At 45.1% G+C, this 13,617-nt stretch overlaps 1 protein-coding gene across 3 annotated transcripts in view; it reads right to left on the bottom strand.

Moving 5' to 3' along the window:
• MYO1B (myosin IB) overlaps window positions 1–13,509 on the bottom strand; it is a 184,638-nt gene extending 171,129 nt beyond the window's left edge. Inside the window, exon 1 of one of the 3 annotated variants that reach the window (XM_024733654.1) lies at window positions 13,307–13,509. The gene's annotated coding sequence lies outside the window, so the exon portion shown is untranslated. The remainder of the gene's footprint in view (window positions 1–13,306) is intronic. The other 2 variants (XM_024733655.1, XM_024733656.1) reach the window with 2 other exon arrangements.
• Window positions 13,510–13,617: the final 108 nt, after the last annotated feature.

A 13,617-nucleotide genomic window follows, 5' to 3' on the forward strand; every position in this document is an offset into this window, starting at 1 on the left:
TTTCTGTTGCTTACGATACCCAGTCGTGGCATTTTGTCATGGCAGCCCACGCAGACTAATATACCGTCCTATAAGCCCTGGTAAGACTGGCTACTTCTCTCTTCCTCCACCGCTAAGCTTTCGACACAGCCTACCTTTTGACAGTTGCCACCCTTCCTAGGCACCCACAGCTCACTCGGCATGTGCCACTGAAACATCTTCAAGTAGAATGTCACCACCTGTTTGCTGCCCGCGCACTCCTTCCTTAAAACTCTCTCCTACTGTAAAGCAATTATACTCCAATAAAGATGTTAAAAAAAAAAAAAAAAAAGTAGGCAGAAGACCTAAACAGACACTTCACCAAAGAAGATATATAGATAGCAAATAAGAAAAAAAACAAAACAAAAAAAACTCTCTCCTGCCCTGGCTTCCCTCTGGCCACATCTCCCTGGCTCTTCACTTCCCACCCCACCACTCCTTATTCTCCTTAGTGGCTTCTCCTTCCTCCGCTTGTCACAAAATAATGTCTCCCAGACTTCTATCACCCACCTTCCCCGCTTCTCCCTCCGCCCTCTAAGTGATCCTCACAACATACACAGCTTCGACCACACCAAGATGCTGGTAGTCCCTCCATCCAGACCTCAGGCCCTGGCTTGTCCCTGAGCCCCAGCGTCTGCTGAACCTCCCTCTCTGCCTGGAGGCCCCACATCCCAAATGGAACCCACCCCCTTCAGCCTGTCTGTGACGACCATACCCAACATCACACAGACCAGAAACTTGGGAGTCATCCCAGACCACCACTTCCCCTGCCCCCTCCAATCCAGTCACTACACTACATCCACCCCACTGCTTAAAGAGGGGTACATCACAACAGTCACCACAATCATTGACCCAATCAGCTCATTCTCAACAGCTACTGTCAGAAAATAACCCAAAATAGAGAAAAGGTTATATGCACAAAAATGTTCATCACAGTATTATTATTTACAGCAGCAAAGTGGTGGAAGCAACCCAAATGCCCAATAAAAGAGGTGTTTCAGGAAATTACGGTACTCAGTGGAATAACACAACTATAAAATGTATCTCGAAACTCGCAGCAGCACAGAAAATACATGAACTCTATGATAACAATCATTCCAAAATATACACATAGAAAACTTGGAAAGGAATGCTCAGAAATGACCATAGTTGATATTTTAAGAGTTAGTTAACTCAAGAAGAGTCTTTTTTAGTTCCACTTTCCAAACTTCCTGTCATGTTTCCTCTTAAGATGATTTTTTAGTACAAAATATCCAAAAGTGAGTGTTAGTAATCTTGGACTTTCTGAGTTGCCTGGTTTCAGGATAAATGGGAATCTTACTACAGGATTCCCTTCAGCTGCCATGCTACCTTCATGTTACGTCTGTTGCAACATCCAAAACTAACTCCCACAAAATAACATTGCCCCCTAAATCCTATTATACTTGTAGCCCTCAGTGTGAGATCCTAAAAATTAATTCTTTCAAGAAGTCCAACTGGACACATAAACAGCTGCAAAACTGCAGAAGTGGGCTCCCAGCATCTGCCATGGTCATTAACTGTTCTCGTAAGAAAAGATCACCACACGTGAGCTGCTGCCAAGAGGGCAAGTGCAAAGCTGGAAGCAGAATCACAGAAGGTGAAGCCCCCGCTGCATCCAGGGTCTGACAGGCTCGCTGACTGCCAGGTAAGGAAGGGGCACTTTCCCATCCAAGGAGAGAACTTGTCAACTCTTCCATCCCAGAGTCCACAAGATACGAAACAGGTCACCCCGAAGGATGTATAATGGCACATGTTTCCTGCAGCAGTTTACCTATACTTTTCTGTTTCTTTTTTCAATTGCAACAAACAGCAAGTATTAAGGTTGGGCTGACAGTTTTACCATTATTTCTCAACACCTGCGGCACGCACGTGTCAGCTAAACCCAAGAGATTTCTCTTCCACCGTGTATTGGGGTATATGAAGTGAAACAGACAAGATGCAAGATCACGTCTGTACCTAGTGGGCTTGTGATAATACAGACCTTTTACAACTGCTGCCTTACTCAATAATGGTATACGTGTTGCTTCTAATTTAAAGTACTCCGCTGATGATTCCTTTTGAATAGTGAATACCAAATCCTAGTTATACCCATCCTATAAATCCAGATTTTACCCCAACTAAACTAGACTTCCTTACAGCAGAGAAAGAATGCACCTAAATATTTAGGTTCAAATTAGGCATTTGTGGTTGGAGATGAAGAACACTAGAAACTATGGAATAAGGTATAGGAAGGTATCCCTTAATTTAAATCCCCTCTACTAGATTTTACATTCAACTGTGAAATCTCACTGAAATTAGCAATATTTCTCAAGTAAATAGCTATTCTGTTGAGTAGCAACATGCTGTCATACTTTCTTTGAAATCCATGTCGGTATAATTTTGAGACACTTACAATAAGCCACTGCTTAAAAATAAATTCCTGTAGATAAAACAAACTTAGCAGGAAAGCCCATTTCTCCACTCACAATTATTCAAGAGGCACATGAAAGGAAAACTGGAAAGCTCACTGAACTTTTTAAAAGGTAACTGAAATCAATGGGCTTTTAAGGAAATGTGTCAAATTTGGCAAAGTTCTCTTTCTAAAAAATGTATTTTGGTAATTTTCCAGAATTCAGTTCTTTCAGTTTGGAAAACTTTAAAAATTCGGAGACATAACTAAATGGTAGCCACACAGATGACCCTCAGCAAAATAAGAGAAAAAATTCAACTTCAGCATCCCCTTAATCTCTCCTTCCTTTCAGTCTCCCAAGTGCCCCAAGATTCTTGGTGCTTTTAGGAAATCACAGACTCCCCCAGACTTTAGTGAGTTAGTAAGTTAATTCACTAATTCCAGGTATGAGTTAACAAAAGGCAACTTAATGTAGATTTCTGAGGGTGAAAAGTTACATTTATTTTTATGATTAAAAATAAGAAATAAAACTTAGTCTTTACTTGGAATTGTAGCAATGTGTGCATCATTTCCATGTGACAAGCAAGTAAAGGAGAAAGATGGGGTATTGAAAGGAGTGGTTTTCAAGGGGAGGGGAGTAAAACAGACCAAAGAGAGTAACAGATGGCCAGAGGCACTCTCAGGGAGCAGAGCAAGAGACAACAAAGGGAAAATAATGACAGAAAAAGTAACATTCAAAGAAGGAAGAGTTTCACAAGGATCCACATCCCCCTCTTCTAACTTCCTGGGATGCTTCTGCTGAAGACTTTTAAATACTGTTGCGTTCCTGCAACTCTAAGCATAAGTGGGAAACTACTCCACCTGCGAACACAATCAGAGCAGGCGGACCCCAGGCGTGCCACCCTCTTCGGCTCCACTTTAGTGAACCGCTGAGGCAACTGCAGCCTGAGCTTCTTCATAAGATTTTTTTGTATTGTTTTTAGTTCAGAGGTAACATAACCAGATTACAGAAAATGCTGAAAATAAAGAGCGTTGTAAAAGTAAGTCATCCCTATCTACTACACTAACACAATCACTGTTAACATTTTGGTTTCTTTGCCATCTTTCTTCCTATATATTTTTCAGAGGAGAAACTAGAGCCCCGTATCAACTCACAGATTATATGCACTGCTTGGAATCAAACAGATCTGAATATCTGGTGGGGGAAGAGGAGGAAGAACTCCAGGCATCCATTTTCAGAAAAGACTGAGTAGCAACTCACATTTATACTGCGCGCTTGCTCTGTGCCTGACACTGCTTATTCTATGGACACACGTGTGTTTACTCATTTAATCCTTATTACAATCCAAGGAAGAAGGCTCTACTATTACCCAAATACTGCAGGTGAGACAACGGAGGCAGAGACAGATTAAGCTATGTGGCCAAGGACACGGGCTGCTAAACAGAGTCAGGTTTCAAACCCAGTACTTTCCCCAGAGCGCAGCCCATCACCATTGCACCACACTGCTTCCCACTGAGCGAGGACTCACTGCCACGTAAGAGAACCAGGCTCTGATGCGCTTGCCCCAGGTGCAAAGCCTCGATGACCGATGCGCGATGCGCGGTGATTCTAGGTGGAATGAAGTGTGCCTAACTCAGACCAGACCCCTCCTCCCACCCCACCCTTTTCACATCAGAGCCCTCAGTGTGTCTCTAGAGAAGGTGCCAGAGGGAAAGGGGAGAGAGAGGGCTGAGACACTGAAAGGGCCAAAGGTGGCCCCCCCTGCTCAAGAGCCCTCCCGGGAGGAGAGAAAAGGCTTCTCCAGACCTCAGAGCAAGACCCAGTCCAATAGTACAGAACCCAGGACGTTGGTGTGCCCAGCAGCCACCAGTACTCAGGGCAATGGCAGCTCTCAAGGGGTAGAGGGAGGGTTGGGGGATGGGCAGTAGCCCCACTCAAGCCCCGTCACAGAGGCAGCGCACTCTTTACTTGGGCAGTTTCATTTGAGGAGGATAGGGAACATACTGGTCAAAAATAAACATTTTCATGTCATCATACTTAAACATTACTAAATACCACTATTATGATGATTTACTAAGAAGTACCACTTTTTAAGTCCTTAATTACTAAAATTTCCATCAACCTATCATTAAGAGCAGAACTGCACCCCAGGGCTTCTGGGCCCGTTCTTCACTGCCTGGAAAGCTCTACCATCCTTCTCTTCCTGCAGCAGTACCAACTCACCCTTCAGGCAGCTGCATGAATGCCTGTTTCCTCAGACAGGCTCTCCCTCTACCCCCAATCCAAAGTCTCCCCTCCCCATCTTTCTTATTCTCACAGCATCCTGTCCTTTCCCTTCATAGCAAATATCACGATTCATAAATATGGCATAAATGTCTATGTTCACTTCCGCAATGTCTCTCTCCCCTCACATTCCATGAAGACAGAAACACAATTGCTCTGCTCACCATTAAAGACTCAGCGCCTAGTACAGTGCCTGGCACACACTAGGCACACCAACATTTGATGAATGAATACATGAATGCATTAAAGAAACAAAAAACACCTCCACCTCCCCTTACTTCTAAAAGTATCATATATAATTTTTAAATTACAGTGAGTTATGACATTTCCGTTACAGGTTTGTTATTTTACGCTCTACTAGAAACGCCACGCGACTCCAGGCTCCTATAGCAAACACAGGTTGAAATGTGATCAATCAAGAACCCATCGGGGCTTCCCTGGCAGCGCAGTGGTTGAGAGTCCGCCTGCCAATGCAGGCGACACGGGTTCGTGCCCCAGTCCGGGAAGATCCCACATGCCGCGGAGCGGCTGGGCCCGTGAGCCATGGCCGCTGAGCCTGCGCGTCCGGAGCCTGTGCTCCGCGACGGGAGAGGCCACAACAGTGAGAGGCCCGCATACCACAAAAAAAAATAGAACCCATCAGTAAACAAATACAAAATCAATCCCCATTCCTGTATACCAGCAACACCAATCAGAAATGTGTTAAACAATTCCGCTCACAATGACCATAAAAACCATAAAGCACCATGGCACAAGTCTAACAGAAGACGTGAAAGAGTTTTTACACATAAAATTATAAAATTTCATTGAAGGATATAAAAGACCTAAATCAATAGAGAAGTATATCAGGTTGCAGACCGGAAGCCATGAGACCATAAAGATCTCAATTCTCTCTAAATTTTTATATAAACTGAATGCAATTCCAATAACACAAAATTTTTGAAAAATAAACAAGTCACATGCTTGGAGAATATATGTGCAAGTTAACTTGTGTGGAGGGAGCGAGAAGAATGCGATGTGCGTTTGACTCATCAACTGACACAAATATGGAAAACGGCATTTTGTGTGAATTCCAGTAATTTAACTATTATGGGTATACAATGTTACTTCCAATGTTTTGACTCTTTCAAATATTTTCTCCATTTTAAGTTGTGAAACAGTAAATGCTACAAGTTCAGGAAAGCTGGGTTGTGAGAGATGCGTAGGGGTAATAGGTAGAGATGGGCTTCCAGGGCGAAGGAAAGATCCAGGAAAAAAATAAGGTAAAAAAGCAGAAGACATGTTTCAGAGAGAACCAAGTATGGCTCACAGAGAACACATATTCCCATAGAAAGCCAGACAGTGATGGATCTACAAACGGTACAATGAAGTGACTACAGCAATATTATCTACACAATGATCCTGCCAAAAAGTGGGACACCGGTCACATAAGTTGGGACATGTGCATACCCTATCTCCCTCTTGGAGATCCACAGTGCACAGTCACAAATAAAAGTCCGCCTTCTGTAAAGAAGAAACTTATTTTTTTAAGTTTATTTAAAGAAACTTGTTTAAAATGTTGTTTAACCAACACCTACTTGCCCAAGGAATGCTTTTTTACAGTAACGTTTACAAACTTTTCATGGAACAACCCACTTTGGGAAATGCTGTATTCTAGTAAACCAGCCTTTTAAAGGTCTGAACCAGAATAGAGGTTTAAGGATTTGAAAATAAAAGGCAACAATCAACCAAACACTGTAACTGATTAGATGGATGTAAGAGTCACAGAAAATAGAGAAGTCGGTGATGCTTCTGAAATCCAAAGTCAAGATGATGATAAGAATGCTATTAGCACAGTTACATCAAAGACGGTCAACTATTAGGTAATGGGCACTAAGCGTGGATTTAGATGGGTTTGGAGAGACAGTGAGATATTCCCCTAGAAAGAAAACTGAGCAAGAAGTTAAAAGCCTTGGAGTCCAATGCCAGATCTGACCCTGGTTAACCTTTTGAGCCTGAGCAGTTCTCAGATACAAGTAAGTAGTTATGGTGGTGGCCTAAAGGCCCTTTCAACTTCATCACTCTACCATTCCAAAAATTAAACATTCGAAGTCAAAATACCAATACAGTCAAGTTCTACCTTTAAAGGAGGTGTGAAATGTTTAAATATAGGATACAAATAAACAATTCAAGAATCTGAATATATGAGTTTAAATATATATGGATGAGAGGTTTTTAAGAGATTATGCAATTATAGGTGTTGAAGAGAGAGCCCCAAAACCTACTAAAGTTATAAAGTCTAACTCCAGCCCCCTCCTCCAATGTCACAGAATACTTAGTACTCTGCTTCTGCAGAAAGCAGATTCCTGAGTCTGACCCAATGTGGCAGTTCATATATTTTTATGAATACCTCTCAACAGCCTGAAGAGTTCAAGCAAGTGAGAACTCTTTGCGAGACAGCTCACCACATCAGGGGTAAATCAAAACTGTAGTCAACTTATTACAACTGTAAGCAGACTGCATGAGGAATGCAAAAAAAAAACGAGCCATGCAAATTGGCCTAGGCCCAATGTTTATAGAAATTAAACTTTTCCTAAAAGCATTTAGGCAGGGACTCTAAAATGAATAAAATAGTGATGATCCCTTTGAAGCCCTTTCAAAGGAAAGAACGAGCAGCTAGGACCTGGGCCTATTTGCAACCTGAACGTTGCAAATAGCGCTTCAGAGTCTAATAATATAGAATTTAAAAGGAAGCAGCACTGAGGAAGTAGAGAGAAGGTGCACAGTGGCAAAAGTAAGTGGGGCCAGCAGGAGGTTTTCAATCAAGGTTTTTGGTTTGTTTTTAATTTGGGGGTTGAAGTGTGCAGAAAATGCTTTCACGAACCCAGTGAAAATGAGCAGGCAAATAATATGCACACACACAATAATGAAACCAGTAACGAATAACCTGGTCCGTCCCATTGGCCTTTCAATGCAATTTTCTAAAGTCTCTTCAAGGATGCTGAATTCTTTTTTTTTTTTACGAGTTTAAAAACTTGTACAACTTTGAATTGTATTTTCATTTCAACACAGCAAAATGAAGCCATCTGTGTAACTTCAAAGCATCTTGAGTCCACGCAGGATTGATCAGAAAGTCCCTGGAAAGTAGAGACCTGGTCTCCTCCTGCCTCTCCAAGCTATCTAGGAAAGCCAGGCACCTGGTATTTTTAGAAGCTCAGCCTTGTTGTTTATCTGATAAGCAAAGGAAGGATGTCAATTTTCACTTATCTCCAGACCTCAATTTCAAAAACTGCCTATCTTGGACAAGTATAAATTCTATACCAATTCTTTTCTTCCTTGCCTTGTCCAAAGTCTTATCCCCTAAGTTCCAGCTCTGCAATGGTGCTCCCACCAATTCGTCCACATGCATCAGACCCTGAGCTCTGACTGGATGACCAGCAGCATACTGTCCTTGAAAAGACTGGAGACCAGAGATCAGACAAACCCCCTGAAAATCCCCAGAAGGCCAGCAGATTCCCACAGAGAAGGCAGTGACCAGGAGAGGGTGAGAAAGACAACCAGGCAGGGCTGGCTCCTTGGTCTCCCACCGGCAGGTTGAATCTTGTTTCACCACATCCCCCTCACTTGGGGGAGGAGAATAATGCAGGGTTGCCAAGCACAAGACCCAGAAAAAAAAAAAGAGCAACTCAGAAGCATTTGAACCAGATCCTCAGCCCTGGTCCAACCAAGGACACACGCAGGAACCCTGACTCCAGGGGACAAAGGAAGAGAGAGACTGTCAGGGTGGGCTCACTCTCTAACTCTGTAAAACTCACTCCTTAAAGTGGCCCAGAGCTTCCAAGAACACTGTCCCACGAGGCAGCACGTTGTTCTGTAAAGCACACAGTCTTGGGCTTGATCTCTACTAGCCCTGGGCACGTTACCCAACTCTCCCAACTACAGACATCTCCTACTGAAGGAGAGCAATGAGGCTTAAATGAAACAGGCTGTGGAGAGAACCCAGGACACAGCATGACACAGCGCAGCACCCACTACTTAATGACAGCAGCATGAATGTCATGTAACAAAATATAATTCTTTGGGGACTTGGCATTTCTTGTCCACTATGCAAATATGCCTGAAGTCTAGGAACAGCCTTAGTGGGGTTGAATCAACAGCCATGCTGAACCAGGATGAGGAAGGTTGGGACGCTGGCAGGTGGGGAGGGAAGAAAGCAGGAGGACACCAAGGATTTGCTGTACACCAGGGCTGACCATGTAATTCAACACCTTCTCCCATGGAGTGGTACTTTATACACCCTCAGGGTCCAAAAACGGATCCTCTCCTCTCTCCTCAGGCAACGAATTCACCAGAAAGTGACTTCCTAACATCCCAACCAATCCAGCCTTCAGAGGCAGGTGTTCAGAGACCCAACCCCTTTAGCACCATCAGAGGTTGGGGGAAATAAAACCAAGGACAAAGAAGGAACAGGCATTGTTTGGGTTCCTCCCACTCTCATGCTTTTGTCTCAGTAGCATGTGTTGGCGTGGCCTTGGTCACCACGGCTGTCACAGTCATCTCACCAGCATCCACTCTCTGGGCACACTGCACTGCTCTGCTACATCCTTTGATACACAATGGATTTCCTTTGCTGCTTTTTAATGCATAGCCTTGCATCAACTGTGTGCTTAATACAATACAAATTGATGAAGACACTGGCAACTGAAAAGAAACCTACGACAGGTTACAACGACAGGTTACAAGAGCATCCTTCATCCTTCTCAGCTGGTAAGTTGGAAAGTGCTCGGTTAGAACTCAGCAGACCACATGTGTGCATCCCCTCTAAATATCCAATGGATGAGAATCTAATGGCCTCAGGAGACAGAAGTTACTGCACCTATACTGCAGTCTCTGAAGACCCCAAATGATGTCTTGGCTTGAAATAATTAAAAAGTAACAGTAGAACTTTCAGTCTTCATAGTCTTATCTTAGGAACAAAAAAAACCAATATTGACTTTTCCATTTGCCCGGGAGCATGATGAGAAATCCATAAATAATCGATGATGACACCAAGTGTTCGAATCCACTCTGCTCCTGCACTCGGCGGTCACCCCTGGGTCAAGGTCAGGAGACTCCTGCCTGGCACCATACTCCATTCCACCCCAAGGACGGATACCACTTCCATTCCACTTTCACGTGGATGCCTAGGCTTGTTCACTTCCCCTGTGGGGAAAAGATGAGCACAGAAATCCTGTGGAATGTGTGTTCCCACAGAGCTCAGAAATGTGATGATCTCAGAGGATATTGTAAAGAAAGACCCTTGACACTTCCCTAAGGAAGAATGTCTTCTGTAAAAGGCGACTGCCAGGACAAAAAGCATGTGCTGGGAAAATCTACGGCCTGCTGCTGTGTATGACTCCAATTCTGATGTCCCACTTCCTCTTTATAATCACATTCCTTCCCTCCTTATTCCTCTTCTAAAAAGACACTCTGACATTGGGTCTCAGTAAAGAAGCAAAGGGCAGTGTTCTAATAAAGGCTGGGAGATAGAAAGGGCTAAAATAGATTTCAATAAATATCAAATGACTATAAGTCTACTCCATTCCACCACTTTTAAATGTCCCCTCACCCCCCAAAAAAACTTATTTTTAAACATTGGCAGCCTAACTTTTTAAAGTTTCATTCACTTAAAGTTTATTCACACAGGCCATCAAACAGCAAAGCTTTTGAACAATAATACAGTTTGAAAAGTTGCGATGTCACTAATCTAGCCTTCCAAACCTATCTCACAGTGGTTTTTGAAAAAATCAATTATGATAATATATGCATAAGTGATTTGCAATCTGCAAAGGGCTGATCACATAATCAAACTGCTGTCATTCCTAGTATTAAAAGATATCATACCATACAGTGTGGACCTTGGAATCAGAGATTGGAATTCAAATCTCACCTCTACCCCTTACTAGTTACCTACACAACTAGGCAAGTTACCAAACTCCCTGGGCCTCAGTTTCAACTGTAAAATGGAGATAATACCCACTTTACCAAGTTGTTGTGAGGGTTAATAAAATAATGTGTGTAAAATCCTTTTCACACAGTAAATACTAAATGACAGTTTTAACTACCATTAGGCTGTTTAATTAAAATCCAAAGGTCCAGCTATTGAAAATAGCAGAAGGGAGGGGGACGAGAGAAGAATCTCACCCAAAAGGAGGACAAATGTTAAAAACCTTTAACATCCTACATTCTGAGGATTCCCCTCTTGGCCCACTCCTACACCCCACTCCTTCCCCACTGTTGTCGGAAGCTCCACGTTGCTTTGCATAACCGTGAAGCAACCAGGAAGAGTCAGTCTTTAACTGCAGGCTTGACAAAGTGATGATTCATCCCATCCCGTGAAGAGGGTGCAGCTTGCAGCCAGCCTCATCACACATGGGGAATCCATCGGACGGCCTGCAGCCAGAGACCAACTATTTAAGAGGCTTCCCCATCCGTGTCTTTGGTAGCAGTAATCTTACGCTTTGCATTTTGTTAATGTATATTCCAATGAGTACTTGGGAGGAATCCAATTGTGCTATATTTTACAAAACAATTCACAACATAAACGAAAAGTCCAAAATGGCAAGACAACGATAACGAAGGAAGTCTCCCTCTGTTCGCTGCCCATGACACAATGTTTTGCCAGGCAGTGTGTTAGTTATAATGACAAACAGCTTGACGGTTGGACAACATCCCACCTCAACTGCACATCATAATGGCTCTGGAGGACAAATCCCACTGTTTTCCAGCCTGGCCTGAAAATCTGACCACATCCTCCAAGAAAAAGACAAACCCTCACGGTAGCTGGTAGAGCTCTTTTCCATTACCACTTAGTGGGGAGGAAACATTTTTTTTCCCCAGGAGTAAGCTCTTCATTCCCCTTCTAAGATTAAGAGACTTTCAAACTTGGTTGTCTTAAAATGAATAGCCAATGCGGTGGTTCACCGGTGGGCCCTCAGACTTGTCGAAGAAGCAGCTCTAGGTCATTTCCCAGCCCTGCCTCAGCCAGACTACTATAGCTAAATGTCTCCTCAACTATCACCACAGTAATTCTAACCTTCAGCCCAGCTTTGGGATCCTTCCACCAGTGTCCCATAGGCACAAACCATGAATGCCTGGAAATGTCAGCCTCCTCCCAAAACGGTTTTGCTTGGAATACTCCATTCAAAAAACACTCATCATTCAATCCACCCTGGCTCCCTCCCGAGGTCAACCAATCCTCCTGGGCTTCTTGATTCCAATCTAGGAAAGGGTCACTTAACATATGCCCAACACATTACATTCAATTCTACCTCCCCCTAAAAATAATTCCCATTCACCATAGTGGCAACTGTTCCCTTTCCTAGTCCAAATGACCCACATTAGGGGAGTGAAAGCACAGAAGTCACGACTCCTCAACTGAAAACCCAAAGGGTGGTGTGTATGATGTGTTTTCTGGGAAAGACTGTAAAAGGTTTTTCAATTCAGTGTTACCTAATCTGATTCATTTATTTAGCAATGTCTAATTTTCTAGTGGTTTCCCCCCCAAACATTCCTGGAAAATTGTTTTACTATATTACAACGGAGAAAATTATTCTATGTCAAAATCAATGCTATAAAATCTGCTTCCTACCCATTCAAGCCAATATCTACTAGCTACAAACACGGATCCACAGGCACATACATACACACAAATACCCTGATTCACAGCCCCAAAAAAAGTCTCCTTCCATTGTAATTAAGAAGATTTGATTTCAGCAAACTAACACTGAGAGCGCCTAGAAGTCAGGGAAGTACACAACTTGTTGAAGCAATAAACGCTCGGCCGCAGCCTGAACAAAGCATTACAAATAAGCTCCAGAAACCCACACAGCAAGCCCTTGGACAAAATGCTGTGTGTTTGTAATCAACTCTCCAGTGCACTCACATCACCCACTCCCCAACCCTCTGCCCCGGCCCAGCAAGAACCCTCCAGGACTCCCATTCCTAATCTGGTTTCCATTCCAGCCCCGCCCCCTCCCCTTCCCTCTCTAGGACCGTGAATCAATCCCATCCCGGGCAGGAAACGAGACCCAAGGCAGCCCCCTCCGCTGCGGCGGAACAAAGGAGCATAGCTCAGCTGCACGCGCAGGATGCCCCGTCGGGTCCTGGGCCCCTTCTCCCCCGTCGCCGGGGCACGCCGCACCTGAACCCCACTCCCCAGGACGCCCCATTGTTCTCCCTCCGCTTTCCTTCCCGGAGGAGGCCACCCCGTGTCCTTCCATAGAACCAGGGGGCCAGGAAACAGCTGTGGGCCAGAGAGATGGAGGGGTGTGGGTGAACACCAGGAAGACCTGAATTCCACTTTGCCCACAGGTACGAAGGGGATGGGGCAAAGTAAGAATAACTTAGTTTAGCGCCCTCTACTCTCCCACCCGCCCCCGAAGCAACTGCAGAGTCGCGACCACCCTCCCCGACCTCCAGCGTGCGCGTTTCTCGCCGCAGCGCCGCCTGGCCCCGAGGAGAGACCGCAGACCCCGCTGACCCGTGTCCCGCGAGCTGCGGCGGGGCCACAGGGACCCCGGGCACAAAGGACCGAGCGGGCAGGGCAGGAGAGAGAGGGAAAGCGCTCGCACTACCTCGCCGGACGCCACTCCGCCTCCTTGTCGTCCTCCCTCTCCGGCGCGCTCCGGGACGCTGGCCCTCCGCGAGGCTGCGGGGCTCCCGCGCAGTTGCTCGGCAGATGCTGCTGGCGGACGCTGCCGGCGGACGCTGCCCAGCGGCTGCCTGCCCCTCGCGCCCGCGCTCCCACACCACCACGACGCGCGGCGCCCGGGTCTCCAGTGCGCGCCCGGCTGCGGAGTGCGAAGCCGCTGCAAAGTGCTGCGCTGCGGCTGGAGGCGCCCGGCCACTCCCCTCTACCCCGAGGGCGGAGGGGCCGGCCGAGGGG

The sequence above is a fragment of the Neophocaena asiaeorientalis genome, unplaced genomic scaffold (assembly GCF_003031525.2).
Source record: "Neophocaena asiaeorientalis asiaeorientalis breed wild unplaced genomic scaffold, Neophocaena_asiaeorientalis_V1.1 scaffold24, whole genome shotgun sequence".
In the NCBI taxonomy this organism is placed as follows: Eukaryota; Metazoa; Chordata; class Mammalia; order Artiodactyla; family Phocoenidae; genus Neophocaena; species Neophocaena asiaeorientalis.